This window comes from Pteronotus mesoamericanus, unplaced genomic scaffold (assembly GCF_021234165.1).
Source record: "Pteronotus mesoamericanus isolate MK-2021 breed Mesoamerican mustached bat unplaced genomic scaffold, CSHL_Meso_final scaffold_125, whole genome shotgun sequence".
In the NCBI taxonomy this organism is placed as follows: domain Eukaryota; kingdom Metazoa; phylum Chordata; class Mammalia; order Chiroptera; family Mormoopidae; genus Pteronotus; species Pteronotus mesoamericanus.
This window is the reverse complement of record NW_026555304.1, coordinates 10,497,067-10,514,397: the sequence shown is the minus strand read 5'-3', so window position 1 is coordinate 10,514,397 and position 17,331 is coordinate 10,497,067. Positions and strand designations below refer to the sequence as shown.

General features: G+C 43.7%; 1 protein-coding gene across 1 annotated transcript in view; it reads left to right on the top strand.

Moving 5' to 3' along the window:
• The window catches only part of FANCC (FA complementation group C), a 197,509-nt gene that overhangs the window by 140,477 nt on the left and 39,701 nt on the right, over positions 1-17,331 (top strand). The window lies entirely within an intron of this gene.

Here is a 17,331-nt window from a genome sequence, read left to right as displayed (position 1 = left end):
GTAGTATCAGACCTCCTGGGTTCAAATCATAGCTGTAAGTCCTTGGTCCCTCCCTGACCTCAGTTGCCTTGTCTATAAAATAAGGGTGATGGTCCCAGTTTTATCCTTGAGGGGTTGTTAGGAGGATTAAAATACAGATAAAATGCTTAGCATTGTTCCAGGTAAGCCCTTAATAAATGGTAGCTATGTTTCCTTCAGCCTCCCCCATTCCTCTGCCTCTGGCCCTTGAGCAGTCAGCCATGCTGTCCTGGAACACCACTTTCACCATTCCTGTGGGCCATCCTGGTGGCACTCCCTTCACAGCCTCCTTCTGAAGACCTGTCTGCAAGACTGGCTGCATTTCCACTTCCTCTCCTCACTGACTCTGCCTTCAGCTTGCATCATTCCATCAAAATAGTATTCTCAGGGAGACCAGAAAGGGCCTGCCCAATGCAGTGCTTCTGTTTCCCTCCCCATGTCCATATCCTCTCAGCAATGCTGGTCACACAGCCAGGCCTGCCGTCTGTTCATCCATGGCATTCTCTCTGCATGTTTTCTGCCTTGTTCTGTCTGTAACTCCTCTTTCTCTTTTACATGTTGGCACAGACCCAGACCCTCTTCTCCCCATGCACACCTCTCTCCTCAGACCTCTCATCCATTCTCTTGCCATTTTACGTAGCTGACACTTCCCTAATGTACAAGGTCTGTCCAGAAAAGGCCAGCCATTGTTAATATAACAAGAATGGTGTGCAATATCAATGTAACCTGGGAGCCAAGGAGAGTGAACTGAAGTGCTCATGTATGAACAGTGATGACTTCACTGTAATAATCACTGAGGACGGTAGACCCCATTGAGTAAGCATATGTACTGTGTAGCTGTTGCATTTTAAATGATTGAGTACAATAAATCTGCATCAAATTTTTTTTAATTTGTTTATTTCTTATTTATTGTTCAAATACATTTGTCTCCATTTTCCCACGACCACTTTCCTCTGCTCCACCCACTCTCACCTCCCACTGTCAGTCCTTACCTACTTTGACTTTGTCCATGGGTCCTTTATACATGTGCTTGATTTAACCCTTCCTCTTCTTGTCCCCGTTAAGCCCCTGCATCCATCCCTCTCGTTACAGTTGGTTTGTTTTTTTCTTTCAGTTTCTGGTTGTATTTTTCTTGCTTGTTTGTTTTCTTGATTAGGTTCCACTTATACGTGAGATCTTATGGTATTTGTCTTTCACCGGCCTGACTTATTTCACTTAGCATAATGCTCTTCAGTTCCATTCACACTGTCAGAAAGTGTAGTACCTCTTTCTTTCTCCTGCATTATATGCAATTGTGTAAAGGTACCATAGTTTTTTGATGGGCACTCATTTACTGATGGGCACTTAGGTTGCTTCCAGCACTTGGCTACTGTAAATTGCTGCTATGAAAATTGGGGTGCATAGGTTCTTTCGATTGGTGTTCTGGGATTCTAAGGGTATAATCGCAGCAGTGGAATTGTTGTATCAAAAGGCAGCTACATTTTTAGCTTTCTGAGGAAATTGCAAACTGTTTTCTACAGGGGCTGCACCAGTCTGCATTCCACCAACAGTGTACTAGAGTTCCCTTTTCTTCACAACCTCGCCAGCACATGTTCTTTGTTGATTTGTTTATGATGGTCATTCTGACTGGTGTGAAGTGGTATCTCATTGTGGTTTTAATTTGCATCTCTCTGATGGCTAGTGGTGCTGAGCATCCTTTCATATGTCTCTGGGCACTGTGTATGTCCTCCTTTGAGAAGTGTTTGTTCAGGTCCTTTGCCCATCTTTTAATTGGATGGTTTGTCTTCCAGGAGTGGAGTCGTGTGAATTCTTTATATATGTTGGAGATCAAACCCTTGTCCACAGTATCATTGGCAAATATATTTTCCCATATCTTTGGTTCCCTTTTCATTTTGCTGATGTTTTCTTTAGCCGTGCAGAAGCTTCTTACTTTGATGAAGTCCTATTTATTTATTCTTTCCTTTATATCCCTTGCTCTAGGGTACATATTGGTGAAAATATTGCTGTGTAGAATATCTGAGAATGTCCTGCCAGTGTTCTCCTCTAGTACTTTTATGGTCTCTCGACTTAGATATATATCTAAGTCTTTTATCCATCTTGAGTTTATTTTTGTGTATGGTGTCAGTTCATGGCCGAATTTCAATTTTTTGCATGTAGCTGTCCAGCTCCCCCAACACCTTATGTTGAAGAGGTTATTTTTACTCCATTTTATGCTTCTGCCCCCTTCGTTGAAATTTGCTTGTCCATAGAGACATGGGTTAATTTCTGGGCTCTGTATTCTGTTCCGTTGACCTGTGTGTCTATTCTTACGCCAGTACCAGACTGTTTTGATTACAATGGCCTTGTAATATAGTTTGATGTCAGGTATTGTGATCCCTCCTACTTTGTCCTTCTTTCTCAAAATTGCTGCGGCTATTCGGGGTCATTTATGGTTACATGTAATTTTTTTAAATGTTCCATATCTGTGAAATGCATCATTGTATTTTAATAGAGATTGCATTGAATCTATAAATTGCTTTGGGCAGTATGGATATTTTGATGATGTTAATTCTTCCAGTCCATGACCACAGTATATGCTTCCATTTATTTGTGTTCCTTAATTTCTTTCTTCAGTGTTGTGTAGTTTTCTGAATACAGGTCTTTTACGTCCTTGGTTAAGTTTATTTCTAGGTACTTCATGTTTCTTGTTGCTATAGCAGATGGGGTTTTTTCCTGATTTCTGATTCTGATATTTCATTGTTGGTATACAAAAAAATGCCTTCGATTTCTGAATATTGACTTTGTCCCCACTGTTTTGCCAAATTCACTTATTAGGTGGGGTAGGTTTTCGATGGAGTCTGTGGGGTTTTCTATGTATACTATCATGCGATCTGCAAACTAGGACAGTTTCACTTCCTCCTTTGCAATTTCAATGCCTTTTATTTCTTTTTCTTGTCTGATGGCTGTGGCTGGACTTTCAATACTATGTTGAATAGAAGGGGTGAAAGTAGAGAACCTTGTATTGTTCCCAGTCTTAGTGGGAAAGATTTTAGCTTTTTCCCTTTGAGTATGATGTTGGCTGTAGGTTTTTCATAAATGGCCTTTATTATGTTGAGGTATGCCCTTTTTATTGCCACTTTGATGAATGTTTTTATCATAAATGCGTGCTGTACATTATCAAATGCTTTTTCTGCATCTTTTGATATGATCATGTGGTTTTTGTCTTTCCTTTTGTTTATGTGATGTATTACATTTATTGGTTTGCAAATATTGAACCATCCTTGCATCCCTGGGATGAATCCCACTTGATCATGGTGGATCACCTTTTTAACGTATTGCTGGATGCAGTTTGCCAATATTTTGTTGAGGATTTTAGCTTCTATATTCATCAGTGGTATTCCCTGAAGTTTCCTTACTTTGTTGTGTCCTGATCTGGTTTTGGAATTAGGATGATGCTGGCCTCATAGAAAGAGTTTGGGAGTCTTCCCTCTTCTTAGTTTTTTTGGAATAGTCTGAGAAGGATAGGGGTTAGCTCTTCCTTAAATGTTGTGTAAAATTCTGTGAAAACGTCCAGTCCAGGGCTTTTGTGTGCCTGGAGTTTTCTGATTACTGCTTCAATTTCACAAACTGTTATCAGTCTGTTCAGGCTCTCTGCTTCTTCTTCATTCAGTGTTGGAAGGTTATGTTTTTCTAGGAATTTGTCCATTTCAAACAGGCTTTCAAATTTCTTGGCATATAATTGTTCATAGTAATTTCTTACAATCCTTTGTATTTCCTGTGGTGTCAGTTGTAATTTCTCGTCTTTCATTTCTGATACTATTTTTCTGGGTCCTCTCCCTTTTTTTCCAGATGAGTCTGCCTAAAGGCTTGTCGATTTTGTTTATCTTTTCACAGAAGCAGCTCCTGGATTTATTCATCCTTTGAATTTTTCTTTTAGTCTCTATATCATTCATTTCTGCTCTAATGTTTATTATTTCCTTCCTAGTACTCACTCTGGGCTTTGTTTGTTGTTGTTTCTCCAGTTCCTTTTGCTGGAGGGTTAGGTTGTTTATTTGAAATGTTTCTATCTTTTTTAGGTAGGCCTCAGGACTGCCTTTGCTGTGTCCCATAGGTTTTGGAGTGGTCTGCCAGAACAAGATGGCTGTTGCTATATGGAGGAGGAGTCAGCACTGGGATCCAGCTGGCTACTCTCTCCGTTCTCTCCCCAGAGCCTCCATTTCCAGTCTCTCCTCAAGTGTCCCTAGACCACTCTGTGCCCCCTTTAGCCAGGGACCTACTATCTGTGGCTGCTACTCTGCAATAAGCAGTCAGGCTTAGTCACCACAGTCCAGGGCAGGGTCCCTCCTGGAGGTAGGGCTATTATATTGTCTCATGTTTCTGCCGCTCAGGGGAGTGGTCTGCCTGAGCAAGATGGCTGCTGCCTCATGGGGGATGAGTCAGCAGTGGGATTCCATTGGCTATTCCCTCACTTCTTTACCCAAAGCCTCTTCCCCAGTCTCTCCTTAGACGTCTGTAGCCCACTCTGCCCCCACCTTTGCTGGAGCCCAGCTACAAAAAAAATTTATCTTTTGGCCCTTTAAACAGCTTTTTGAGTTTCCAGCTGCCCATCTCTGGCAGAGAGCAACCCTGCCGCTTTTTGCAGCTGGCTCTTATCTGTGTACTTTTTGCGTTCTGGTGCTGTAGGCTGGAGATCCCCACTTATGATTTAGACCCCACTCTTCTCAGGGGGATCCAGCTGGTTGTTTAAATATCCCTCTGGTGCCCATGGATGCCCAGCCGCCTTCTCGGGTCTTTATCGCACTCCTTACCACTTAGGCTGTGCTAAAGCTGATTCTTCTGTCTGTCCGAGGCTACAAGGCTCCTTTCTCACTATTGTTCAGTTGTTTGTTCCAGGTGATTTCACCACAATTTAGTTGTAATTCCAGATTGGTCCTGGGAGGGGGGTCAGTGTGACTTCCATTCACTCCTCTGCCATCATGCCTCTCCTACACCAAATTTTGACTTAAGCTTGATCATTCCTCTGTGGAAACTATTCAGATGATTCAGAAGGCTTTGGGGGATAATGCAATTAGTGGAGCTTAATTAGAAGTGTGGCACAAATGCTTCAAAGATAGTCAAGAATCTTTCAAAAGTGATCCATGTTCTGGAAGGCCTGTAACAAGCACAAAACCTAAGGCTATTGAATATGTACAGTCTGCAATCAACAAAGATCAGTGACTGACAATGTGAGAACTAGAAGCTGATCTGGGGTTTCCAAAAACTTGTGCCCAAAATTTTGATGGAAGTTCTTGACATGAAATGTATCATGGCAAAATTTGTTCTGCAGCTTCGGCTACCAGAGCAGAAGGAACATCGTGCTGCAGCTGCTAATGACTTGATTCAAACTGCTACTGATGAACCAGATTTCCTCAAGCAGGTCATAACTGGAGATGAATCGTGGGTCTACAGCTATGATCCAGAACAAAGGCCCAGTCATCCCAAACGAAATTCACATGGTTCTCCACACCTGAAGAAGACATGGCAAAGTCTCAGCAAGATCAAGACCATGTCAGCTGTGTGTTTTGATTGGGAAGGTGTTGTGTATCACAAGTATGCCCTTCCAGGCCAAATAATTAATAAGGAGTACTACCTCAATGTTATTTGTCAGCTGAGAGATTCAAGACAAAGAAAACAGCCCCAGCTATGGGGAACTGGTGATTGTCAGCTTCATTAGACAACCTTCCACTCATGCATCGCATCTCATGCAGACTTCTTTGGCAAAACATCAAATCACCCAAGTGACGCAACCCCCTACAGCCCAGAATTGGTGCCCTTCAACTTCTGGCTCTTCCCAAAACTCAAATCAGCTTTAAAAGGGAAGAGACTTAAGGCTGTCAATGAGATTCAAGAAAATACAATGCGGCAGCTGATGGCAATCCCGGAGTGTTTTGAACAGAGGAAGAGACGCTGGGAGAACTGTGTGAGGTCCCAAGGGTCCTACTTTGAAGGGGACAGAGATGTCATTGTCCTATGTACGGTGTTTCTTTTATCTTCCTCAATAAATGTCTCTATTTTTCATAGTACATGGCTGGATACTCTCTGGACATGCCTCTTATACTTTAGGCCCAACCTCTCCCCAAAACTTCCAACTTGGATATTCAAGGACCTATTTCATAACCTCTGCTGGATTGTGCATCAGATATATTAAATACATATATCCCAAACTGAGCTCTTAGTTAAGAATCTTATCTTCCCTTTATTCCATCTAAGTAAAAGATATGTCTGTTCATTTCCTATTTAAGAAACCTGGAATGGTCTTGATTCCTACCTCACCTGCACCACCTTTCATTAAATTCATTGCCAGTTTCTCTTGATATTATTGCTAAAATACATTGTAGGTACTCTTCACTCTTTCTCCACTGCCTTTGGTCCCAGCCAACAGCAACTCCTGGTTTCCCAGCACCCACCTTAGTCCTTGCACTTAGTTCTCCCTCCTGCAGTCAGAGTGATATCTGGGTGTGTGTTTGTTTTTTTCCCTTGCAGCCTGACAGTTCCCAAATTCACTCTGCTTTGCTACACCTTCCTTTGCTCTCCCATTCCCACCTTAATTCTTATTTTTTTTTATTATATTTTATTGATTATGCTATTACAGTTGTACTGATTTTTACCCCTTTTCCCCCCTCCACACAGCACCCACCAAATCCCTCAGGCAGTCCCCACACCATTGTTCATGTCCATGAGTCATGTGTGTAAGTTCTTGGGCTACTCCATCTCCTGTACTGTACTTTACATCCCCATGGCTATTCTTTAACTACCTATTTGTACTTCTTAATCCCCTCACCTCTTCACCCATTCCCTCAACACTGCCCTCACATCTGGTAACCATCAAAACACTCTCCATATCCATGATTTTGTCTCTGTTCTTATTTGCTTAGTTTTTTAGATTCAATTATTTATACATATGTATTTATTACTGTTTCACTGTTCATAGTTTTGACCTACTTCTTTTTCTTAAATAAGTCCCTTTTACATTACATATAATAATGGTTTGGTGATGATGAACTCCTTTAGTTTTTTCTTGTCTGGGAAGCTCTTTATCTGCCCCTCATTTCTAAATGAAAGCCTTGCTGGGTAGAGCAATCTTGGCTGTAGGTTTCTGCTTTTCATGACTGAATATTTCTTGCCAATCCCTCTTAGCCTGCAAGGTTTCTTTTGAGAAATTAGCTCACAGTCTTATGGGAACTCTCCTATTGGTAACTGCTTTTCTCTTGCTGCTTTTAAGATTCTCTCTTTATATTTAACCTTTGGCATTTTAATTATGATATATCCTAGAGTGGGCCTCTTTGCATCCATCTTGTTTGGGATTCTGTGTTTCCTGGACTTGCATGTCTATTTCCTTCACCAAACTAGGGAAGTTTTCTTTCATTATTTTTTCAAAGAGATTTCCAATTATTTGCTCTTCACATCATAGGGGGTCTACTTCTGGAGGTGCAAATGTTGGAACACATGAAGCTATCCCAGAGGCTGCTTATACAACCCTCATTTTTTTTGGATTCCTTTTTCTTATTGTTCTAGGTGGTTGTTGCTTTTTGCTTCCTTATGTTCCAAAACATTGATTTTATTCTCAGCTTCATTCACTCAACTGTTGTTTCCCTGTAAATTGTTCTTTATTTCAATTAGTGAATCCTTTTCTTTTCTTTATTTTTTTTAAATTAATTTATTTACTTTTTAAATACATTTGTCTCTGCCTTCCCCCCACCTCTTTCCCTTGCCCCCTCCCACCTTCCCTCCCTCAGCTCTTCCCCTTTGGTTTTGTCCATGAGTCCTTGCTATATGTTCCTTGACTTTCCCCTTCCCTTCCCTTTCCCTGCCCCCCCCCTTCCCTCTTGTCTCTGTTGATTTCTTTTCCTTTCAGTGTTGCTGGTCATATTTTCCTTGCTTCTTTGCATTATTGGTTAGGTTCCGCTTATAGGTGAGATCATATGGTATTTGTCTTTCGCCCCCTGGCTTATTTCGCTTAGCATGATGCTCTCCAGTTCCATCCATGCTGTCGCAAAGTTTAGTACTTCTTTTTTTCTTTCTGCTGCGTAGTATTCCATTGTGTATATGTACCATAATTTTTTGATCCAGTCATCTACTGATGGGCATTTAGGTTGCTTCCAACACTTGGCTATTGTAAATTGTGCTGCTATGAACATTGGGGTGCATAGGTTCTTTTGTATTGGCGTTTTGGTGTTCTCAGGGTATAGTCCCAGCAGTGGAATCGCTGGATCAAAAGGCAGTTCCATTTTCAGCTTTCTGAGGAAATTCCACACTGCTTTCCATAGTGGCTGCACCAGTCTGCATTCCCACCAACAGTGGACTAGGGTTCCCTTTTCTCCACAGCCTCGCCAGCACCTGTTGTTTGTGGATCTGTTTATGATGGCCATTCTGACCGGTGTGAGGTGGAATCTCATGGTGGTTTTGATCTGCATTTCTCTGATGGCTAGTGATGCAGAGCATCCTTTCAAATGCCTCTGGGCCCTCTGTATCTCCTCCTTGGAAAAGCATCTGCCCAGGTCCTTTGCCCATTTTTTGATTGGATCGTTTGTCTTCTTGGAGTAAAGTCGAGTGAGTTCTTTGTGTATCTTGGAGATCAAACCTCTATCTGATGTAACATTAGCAAATATATTTTCCCAAATGGTTGGCTCCCTTTTCATTTTGCTGATGTTTTCTTATGCCGTGCAGAAGCTTCTTATTTTGATGAGGTCCCACTTGTTTATTCTTTCCTTTATGTCCCTTGCTTTAGGAGACATATCAGTGAAAAACTTGCTGCGTGGGATATCTGAGAGTTTCCTGCCAATGTTCTCCTCTAGGACTTTGATGGTGTTGCGACTTATATTTAAGTCTTTTATCCATCTTGAGTTTATTTTTGTGTATGGTGTCAGCTGATGATCCAATTTCAATTTTTTGCATGTAGCCGTCCAGCTCTCCCAACACCATTTGTTGAAGAGGCTATTATTGCTCCATTTTATGCTTCTGCCCCCTTTGTCGAATATTAGATGTCCATAGAGACCTGGGCTTATTTCTGGGCTTTCTATTCTGTTCCACTGGTCTATGGGTCTGTTCTTGTGCCAGTACCAGATTGTTTTGAGTATAGTGGCTTTGTAGTAGAGTTTGATGTCTGGTATTGTGATCCCTCCTACTTTGTGTTTCTTTCTCAAAATTGCTGCGGCTATTCGAGGTCGTTTATGGTTCCATATAAATTTTTGAAATGTCTGTTCTATTTCTGTGAAATACGTCATTGGTATCTTAATAGGGATTGCGTTGAATCTATAAATTGCTTTTGGTAGTATGGACATTTTAAGGATATTAATTCTTCCAATCCATGTGCACGGTATATGCTTCCATTTATTTCTGTCTTCCTTAATTTCTTTTTTCAATGTTGTATAGTTTTCTGCATACAGGTCTTTTGTGTCTTTGGTTAAATTTATCCCTAGGTACTTTATCTTTTTTCATGCTATATCGAATGGTATATTTTTCCTGATTTCTTCTTCTTCTATTGCATTGCTGGTGTACAAAAACGCCTTTGATTTCTGAATGTTGACTTTGTATCCTGCTGTTTTGCCAAATTCACTTATTAGGTTGAGGAGTTGTTTGGTAGCGTCTACAGGGTTCTCTATGTACACTATCATGTCATCTGCAAACAATGATAGTTTTACTTCCTCCTTTCCTATTCGGATGCCTTTTATCTCTTTCTCTTGTCTGACCGCTGTGGCTAGGACTTCCAATACGATGTTGAAAAGAAGCGGTGAGAGCGGACATCCTTGTCGTGTTCCCGATCTTAGTGGGAAAGCTTTCAGTTTTTGCCCGTTGAGTATGATATTGGCTGTTGGTTTTTCATATATGGCCTTTATTACGTTGAGGAATGCCCCATTTATTCCCATTTTGCTGAGTGTTTTGATCATAAATGGGTGCTGTACCTTGTCAAATGCTTTTCCTGCATCTATCGAGATGATCATGTGGTTTTTGTCTTTTCTTTGATTTATGTGGTGTATCACGTTTACTGATTTGCGTATATTGAACCATCCCTGCATCCCTGGGATGAATCCCACTTGATCGTGATGGATAATCTTTTGAATGTATTGCTGGATGCGGTTTGCCAATATTTTGTTGAGGATTTTAGCATCTATGTTCATCAGCGAAATTGGCCTGTAGTTTTCTTTCTTTGTAGGGTCTTTATCTGGTTTTGGGATCAGGGTGATGCTGGCCTCATAGAAGGAGTCTGGGAGTCTTCCCTCCTCTTGGATTTTTTGGAATAGTCTGAGAAGGACAGGGGTTAGCTCTTCCTTAAATGTTTTGTAAAATTCTCCTGGGAAACCGTCTGGCCCTGGGCTTTTGTGTGCTGGGAGTTTCTTGATTACTGCTTCAATTTCCCCAACTGTTATCGGTCTGTTCAAGCTTTCTGTTTCTTCCTCCTTCACTGTTGGAAGATTATACTTTTCTAAAAATTTGTCCATTTCATCAAGATTTTCAAATTTCTTGGCATATAATTGTTCATAATAGTTTCTGATAATCATTTGTATTTCTGTGGTATCAGTTGTTATTTCTCCTCTTTCATTTCTGATATTATTAATTTGGGTCCTCTCCCTTTTTTCCTTGATGAGTCTGCTTAAAGGCTTGTCAACTTTATGAATCTTTTCAAAGAACCAGCTTCTGGATTGGTTGATCCTCTGAATTGTCCTTTTTGTCTCTATGTCATTCAGTTCTGCTCTACTCTTGACTATTTCCTTCCTTCTACTTGCTCTGGGATTTATTTGTTGTTGTTTCTCCAGTTCTTCAAGTTGTAGTGTTAGGTCTTTTATTTGAAATGTTTCTATCTTTTTAAGGTAAGCCTGTATTGCTATGAACTTCCCTCTCAGGACCACCTTTGCTGTGTCCCATAGGTTTTGGACTGTTGTCTGTTCATTTTCATTTGTTTCCAAAAATTTTTTGATTTCTTCTCTTATCTCATTATTGACCCATTCATTATTTAATAGTGTACTGTTCAGTCTCCATGAGTTTCCAAGTTTTTGAAGTTTCTCTTTGAGTTTGATTTCGAGTTTCAAGGCCTTGTGGTCTGAGAAAAAGTTTGGTATTATTTCAATTTTCCTGAATTTACTGAGGCTTGCTTTGTGTCCTATCATGTGGTCTATCTTTGAAAAACTGCCATGAGCATTTGAAAAGAATGTGTATTTTTCTTCTTTGGGATGTAAGGTTCTATATATGTCAGTTAAGTCTCTTTGATTCAGTGTGTCATTCAGCGCCACGATATGTTTATTAATGTTTTGTTTGGAAGATCTGTCCATTTTTGACAGTGGGGTGTTGAAATCCCCTACTATCAGTGTGTTGCTATCTATATCTTTTTTGAAGTCATCGAACAATTTCCTTATAAACTTGGGGGCTCCTATATTGGGAGCATATAAGTTTACAATGTTGATGTCTTCTTGATAGAGTCTTCCTTTAAGTATGATAAAGTGCCCCTCTGGGTCTCTCTTTATGGCCTTTGCTTTGAAATCTACTTTGTCTGATACAAGTATGGCAACGCCAGCCTTTTTCTCATGTCCATTTGCTTGGAATATTGTTTTCCATCCCTTTACTTTCAATCTGTGTAGGTCTTTTGCTCTGAGGTGGGTCTCTTGTAGGCAGGATATGTGTGGGTCATGTTTTCTTATCCATTCAGCTACCCTGTGTCTTTTGATTGGGGCCTTTAGTCCATTCACATTGAGAGTTATTACTGATAGAAACTTACTCATCTTTTCTCTTTGTACTTGTGTTCCTCTCTGTCTCATTCTTTTCCTTCATCTGCTTAAACCAGTCCCCTAAGCATATCTTGGAGTGCTGGTTTGGTAGAGATGTATTCTTTTAGCTTTCTTTTGTCTGGGAAACTCCGTATTTCTCCTTCTATTTTAATGGAGAGCCTAGCTGGGTAGAGCAGCCTTGGCTGTAGGCCCTTGCTTTTCATGGCTTGGAATATTTGTTGCCATTCCCTTCTGGCTTGTAGTGTTTCTGTTGAGAAGTCAGCTCCTAGGCGTATCGGGGCCCCCTTGTATGTTACTTTCTCCTTCTCCCTTGCTGCCTTGAGGATTCTCTCTTTGTCTTTGACATTTGCCATTTTAATGATGATGTGTCTTGGAGTGGACCTCCTTGGGTCCTTCTTGAGTGGGGTCCTCTGTGCCTCCTGGATCCATGAGAGCCTTTCTCTCCTCAAATTAGGGAAATTTTCCATCATTTCTTTTTCGAGGAGGTTCTCTATTCCTTGCTCCTCTTCTTCTCCTTCTGGTATCCCTATTATACGGATATTATTGCATTTCAGGTTGTCCTGCATTTCCCTAAATGCTTCTTCATTCTTTTTGAGCCGTTTTTCCATTTCTTGTCTTTCTGGGAGCTTTTTTCTACCTTGTCCTCCATCTCACTGATTCGATCCTCAGCTTCATCCAGCCTGTTTTGGATTCCTTCTAGTGTGTTCTTCAATTCAGAAATGGTATTCTTCATATCCTCTTGTGTCTTCTTGATAGTTTCTATGTCCTTTTCCAGGCTGATATAGTTTGCTGTAAGATCCTGATAGTTTCTCTGCAGTTTCTCATAGTTCTCTGAGCTGGCTGAGCTCATTGAGCTTCCTTAGAACCATTGTTTTAAATTCCATATCTGATAGTTCCCTTGCCTCTATTTCATTGAGCTCTCTCTGTGGGGAGTCCCCTTTTCCACTCATTTTGGGGGAACTTCTTTTTCTTCCCATTTTTGTGAGAGTCTGTTAAGTATTTTTGTCCTTTACTTTTCTTTCTGGGCTTACCTCTGATGATGTCAGTTGTTGACCCTATAGGGCCTTGGGTTGTTTGTTTGAGCCTTTCAGGAGTCTAATGCCTGTGTCTGACTCCTGCTTGGAGCAGCTCTGTGACCCCTTCGGTCAGGGCTGGGCTGTTTTTTGTGATCTCTCTGCGCTCTCACGAGAACTCCTTGAGCGCGTTCCCAGCTCGGCAGGGTCCCCCACCTGCCTGGGCTCGCATGTGTTTGCCCCAGACCAGGGGGCTTATTCACGACCTCCTGTGCTCATCTGGCCTCCCTGGCGCGCGAGCTTCGCGGCACTGGTCAGTTTAGGGTCTTCTATTGTGTGTTTTCCCTGCTTTTGGCTCTTTGGGTGCGTTGCTTGCCCTCGCCAAATGGGGACTACGGAAATGGGAGGAAATCAGCTCTAGGACTCTACGGTTAATCCTGTTTCTGGTCTCTCCTCCAGGGACTCTGGGCAGCTCTACTTATTTTGTGGGCTGCTCCGCAATCGCGGCGGGGAGGTCAATTTATGCCTGCCCTTGCCCCTCTGTGCAATCCCTCGCAGGCAGTATGGGTGCCAGTCTGTGTGAGGGTTTGCCGGCAAGTGCAAGCGTTCGCCAGCCCGCGTGGGTCACACACACGCTCGCCAACCCTCGCCAGTCACTCGGCGCAAGTGTGCGCGCCTGCTCTGGGTGTTTTGGGGGTGTCTATGTTTGCTTTTCGGCTTTTGGCTCTTTGGGGGTGTGGCCTCTTCCCGCGCAATGGAGACTTCGGCAAGGAGAAGGAGTCGGGACTCCCCGGTTCCTCCTCCCGTTCTTTCCCCAATGCCTCCGTTTCTAGTCTCCCCTCAGGGGCCTCTGGGCAGTTCTGTGACCCCTTCGGCCGAGGATCCAACCCCTGTGCGGACTGCGTTTCAATCGCAGGCAGTCTGGTTCATGCGCGCCCCGCTTCTGCCTCTTTGGGGTCGCGCCTTTCCAGCCCACAATGGAGACTACTGAACGTGGAGGGAGTCGGGGCTCCCCGGTTCCTCCTCCCATTCTTTCCCCAATGCCTCCGTCTCCAGTCTCTCCTCAATGCTCTCCCAGCCAGTCTGCACTCAGCCCCGCCGCTCACACGCACAAGCTGTGTGCGGAGCGCACAAAAGGCAGGTTAATTGATTCCCTTTTGCCTGAGCGAGATGGTAGCTGCAGAGTGGGAAGTGCGTTATCACCCGGGCTCCACCGGCTGCAGTGTCAGTTCTCTTCACAAGTTTTCCTCAGCAGTCTTTTCCCAGGCACCAGCCCACCCTGCTGCCGCCTGTACCCAGCGATCAAGGAGGGTGGCTGCCGCTGCAACTTTTGCGTTTGCCCTTTAAATGTCTTTTTGCATCCCCAGCCACCTGTCTCTGGCAGAGAGCGCCCCTAAGCTTTTTGGGGTTGCGTTTTGTCTGTATTTTCTCGGCTTTAGCTGCTGTAGTTTAGGGGTTCCTGTTTATGATTCAGACCCCGTTCTTCTCGGGGGAAGCTAACTGGCCGTTTCAATGTCCCTCTGGTGCCAGTGCCCGTGCGCACCCAGCCCACCCTCTCGAGCCTCCACCGCAATTCTCATCCGTTGGGATGTGTGAGAGTCGAATCCACTGTCCGCGGCACCAAGGCTCCTCTCCCACTATCGCTCCACTGCTTTCCAGGTGATTACTCCATTATTTAGTTGCAATTCCAGTTTGGTTTTGGGAGGAGGTCAGCGTGACTCCCTTTCACTCCTCCGCCATCTTTCCAATTCTCTGAATCCTTTTCTGACTGAATCTTTTTTAACCTGCTGAGGTCCTCACTAAATTCTTTGAGTGTCCTTATAACCATTGTTTTGAACTCTACATCTGATAGATTGTTTATCTCCATTTTATTTAGGTCTTTTTCTGGAATTTTAATCTGTTCTTCGTTTGGGCCATTGTTTCTTTGTCTCCTCATTTTGGCAGCCTCCCTATGATTAAGTAGAGCTGCTACCAACCTCCCTGTCTCGTTAACATGGCCTAATGTAATAGGTGTCCTGTAGTATCCAGTGGCATAGCCTCCCCTGTCACCAAATCTGAGTGCTCAAGGTGTGCCCTCCTTGTGGGTTGAGTACACTGTCCTCTTGTAGTTAAGCCTTGATTGCCGTTAGCAAGGTCTATGGGTGACACTCACCTAGGCCAGTCAGCTGGAACAACTGGCTGTGACCACTGACCACCAACCTCCACTCTTCATGGAGGATCAGCTGTGCAGGGGCAGGGTGGTAGTGCTCTAGACGTGGTCTGTAGCTCTGTACAGGGTGAGCAGGCTTGGGCTTCCTGGGTGGTGCGGGCCATGTTCAGTCCTCACCTGTGTTCTGCCCAGGGCCACCCTGCAAGAGCTATAAAGCAATCTGAGATGGCTGCCCCTTATGCTGGGTTTGGAGTTTCCCAGGCGAAGCCAAGCTGTGAACTTAGGCTAGATGCTGCCAGTGCTGGGCCTGGGGCCATTTAGCAAGAGATAGAGGTTTGAGGTCTTGCTGAGGCTGGTGTTCCTTCATGAGAGGATTTAGGAAGGTCTGAAGCATGAGCCAAAACCAGCCATTCATATGGAAAAGCCACTTTTAACAGCTTGCGAGGGCCTGTAAGTTGGGTGGGATGGAGCCTCGGGGGATATCCAGGGCATAATAAACCTTTTAGCCAAGTTGATGGAGTCTCAGGTATGGAACCTGCCTGCCAGCTCTGTGGCACTGTGCAGGGAGGGCTTAGAAGTGCAACAGTGGCCTCAGCCCACCTTTCTGCCTAGGAGAACACTGCCCTCCAGCTCTCAGCCTGAAGCCAGGCAAATCACGTCCTACCATGTGCCATTGGTGCCTTTCAAGCTGCTACCCTGTTGCTGGAGCTCAGAAGAAGTGAGTATAATTAAGTCAGTGTGTGGTTCTTTAAAAGGAACTGCATGGGGCTCCAAAAGTTTCTTCCACCAACTCAATCCCTACTGGTTTTTGTAGCTAGAAGTTACAGGGACTTATCTTCCTGGCACTGGAACGCTGGGCTGGCTGGCCTGGTATGAGGTTCGGACTTCTCACTCCTGAGATATCGTTCCCGAATTTTATCCACCACACGTGCATGTGGGACTAGCCTCTTCTGATCTCTGACACACCGTACCAGTCTGGATGGATATGGTTTCTTTAATTCCATAGTTGTCAGGCTTCGATTCAGCACAGTGTAACAATTCTGAATGATGGTTCTTAGTTTAGATGTTACTTTGGTGTGGTTGTGTGAGGATATGAGGTGTGTTTACCTACTCCTCCATCTTGACCGAAGTCCCCCTAGCATCATCTTTGAATTGTAAACTGCATCCTGACATTTTTCTGCATCCTAGCACTTTGTTTAAAATCCTTGGGCCAGAATAACCAGAGAATAAAATCCTAATCTCTTATCTTGGCCTGTGGTACTGCACAGCTGTATCTCAGGTCACCTTACCTTTGCTGTCTGGGTCGTCTGTCTTCTGACCTTGCTCTTCCTTGTCTCAGGGCCATCACAACTACTGTTCCCTCTGCTAGAAAGCTCTTCCCACTGTTCTTCACCAGCTAATCCCCCACCACCTGATCTAAATTAGTTGTCCCACACCCCAATTACCCTCTTTTACTTTAGCCTCTTCTCCTTCGTTGCCTTTAGCACAATTTGGTATGTGTATGTACATATGTACACTTTCCACTGGGACCTGAACTGCTAATGGTACAGATTAAGTTTGTTTTGTTTTTAATTGTTTGGTCTGCACCTGGCACATTTAGTTCCACACAGGAAGTGCTCAGTTGTCTTCTTTGACTGAATGATCACCAGCTTCTTGCCATCAAGTATAATAGGGGAGGTGGCTTGGGAAAGGCAGCCCATAGCACCGATGCCGCAGTAGAAAATATCCACAGTGTGGCCACAAAATATGCCAAGTGATACAGGGTTGGGACATGGTGGCACCTCTTCTTTGCCAGGTGTGGGCAGGTAGGAAAAGAGATCCTGCAAGATTCCCAAGAAGAGCTGAAGCTCAAGGGGAGAATGTGAAATCAGAAAGAGGGTCAGAGGAGGGACATCCCTTCATTCCTCTTTTTCTCCTGACCTTCTGCCTACTTCTGTGGCAGACCCTGCAAAACTTCAGCTCCTTCTAGTCTGTCTTCAGAGTTAATCCAGGACAAGGTCTGCAGAAGTTATGCCAAGAGAGAAGAAAGAGAAGCCACTAGAAATTGCTACCATGTATCTCCTGTCTATTCACTTCCTACCCTGCGCCCGTTCCCTGCGCTTGCGGCTAGCTCCTGCAGAGGAATGGCCCAGAAACGATGGTGAAGGGAAAGACACTGAAGGAGTTGTTGGGTGATGGGGAACCTTTGTGCCCCAGCTTTTGTTTTCCTTATTAAAAGCAGTAAACATTTTTTGGCAGAACATGGAAAGCACTCTGCTGCCTGTGATGCTGCAGGCTTTAGAAAACCTGGGTTGAAAGAAGACAGGCAAGTCCCACCAGGCCAGATTGGGCCCAGTGGCTCAAGAGTTAGATGTCCCCTTCACACTTCTTCCCAGAGGGGAAGTAGGACCCCTGATACACACAAGAGGAACCT